Below are 1,124 nucleotides of genomic sequence, written 5' to 3'. Positions count from 1 at the left end.
AACAAATTTTTTACTCGCAAGAAAGTAAAATTAATTTCATCCAAACAAATTTTATGGTTAGAAATTCTAGTGTTCATCCATAATATACAACCACTACCTAAATTATGACCAAAAAAATTTGAAAACATAAGGTGTAGTTGAAAATTACAAAAAACAATCCTCTAAATCCAAGAACTGATTAGTCAATCCTAAAGATAGTAACTAACCTAGAGTAATTGAAGCTCTACATGAAGTAATTTAAAGTTTCAGTTACTTAACCAAAGTTTATCTCGTCTTTAATGAAATATGAGTTGCACTTAAGTTCATGAATAGTTTATAGACTCCAACTCTTAGTACTATTAATGCAATTATATTTCATATGAGTTTATCATAAATCAAACTAAGGTACATTCAATACAACATCATTTTCTTGTCATACGAAGCAAAATAGAAGAATTAAATCAAACAAACTGATGAACTAAGACGAATAAATCCAACCCAACCCAAACTGATTTGTTTGATTCATTTGTTGGGTTGCAATTTATTTGATAACACTTGCATATTAGAACAATTCAATATTACATACCTTACTTACAAGTAAAATACTAGACCATCAACTTTTTGTTTTATAGTCCAACAACCGCTCAAGAAAATAGATTTTAAACTTGAGAGAAAAAAATATATTGAGTAGGTATTAAAAATGTTGCATTTTTTTGAAAGGGCATTTGGTCTAGTGGTATGATTCTCGCTTAGGGTGCGAGATGTCCCGAGTTCAATTCTCGGAATGCCCCCCTATGTTCAATTCATCAAAAGATGAGCCTCAAAGAATGCAATTCAATGAAGTGTAATATTCTTGCTCTAAATATCATTTTATCTTTTTCACTTTCAATAGGCATGCCTATACAAATCGTAACTTTCGATATTTGCTTTACTTGTGTACTCCACTATATGTGTCTCAAATGGAACTATCAAACTAAAGCTGATCTAAAATATAATAATAATAATTGCTCATGAATTTTATTAACAAAGAAAATAAATGAAATAATGATGATAGATTCCATAAAAAATTTAATATATAGTCCATAATAAGGGCATTTGGTCTAGTATGATTCTTTTTTGGGTGCAAGAGGTCTTGAGTTCGATTC

The 1,124-nt window shown here is 29.2% G+C and overlaps 1 non-coding gene across 1 annotated transcript; it reads left to right on the top strand.

Moving 5' to 3' along the window:
- Window positions 1-698: 698 nt before the first annotated feature.
- TRNAP-AGG lies at window positions 699-770 on the top strand. The gene has a single exon. It is a non-coding gene; the product is annotated as a tRNA-Pro (tRNA).
- Window positions 771-1,124: the final 354 nt, after the last annotated feature.

The sequence above is a fragment of the Cucurbita maxima genome, unplaced genomic scaffold (genome assembly GCF_002738345.1).
Source record: "Cucurbita maxima cultivar Rimu unplaced genomic scaffold, Cmax_1.0 Cma_Scf00151, whole genome shotgun sequence".
In the NCBI taxonomy this organism is placed as follows: Eukaryota; Viridiplantae; Streptophyta; class Magnoliopsida; order Cucurbitales; family Cucurbitaceae; genus Cucurbita; species Cucurbita maxima.
This window is presented reverse-complemented; position numbering and strand designations above follow the sequence as displayed.